Raw genomic sequence first — 241 nt, 5'->3', positions numbered from 1 at the left:
CAATTTTGCAATGGAAGGAGGAAATCCTGAAATAAGACAGCTCTCAAAAAGAAAGCAAAGATTATTTTTAATCAATATAAATATGGACATAATGGACATAAAACAGAAAATCAAGTAGTTACCCCTTCATTTTAGGATGACCGAGGTTTTCTATGAAACAATAATCATTCCGTTTCAGTCTTTCTAATTTTCATTTAATGCAATATAGCCCTCCCCAAATGATAAAATAAACAAATAAAAA

The sequence above is a fragment of the Penaeus monodon genome, chromosome 22 (assembly GCF_015228065.2).
Source record: "Penaeus monodon isolate SGIC_2016 chromosome 22, NSTDA_Pmon_1, whole genome shotgun sequence".
Classification (NCBI taxonomy): Eukaryota; Metazoa; Arthropoda; class Malacostraca; order Decapoda; family Penaeidae; genus Penaeus; species Penaeus monodon.
This window is presented reverse-complemented; position numbering follows the sequence as displayed.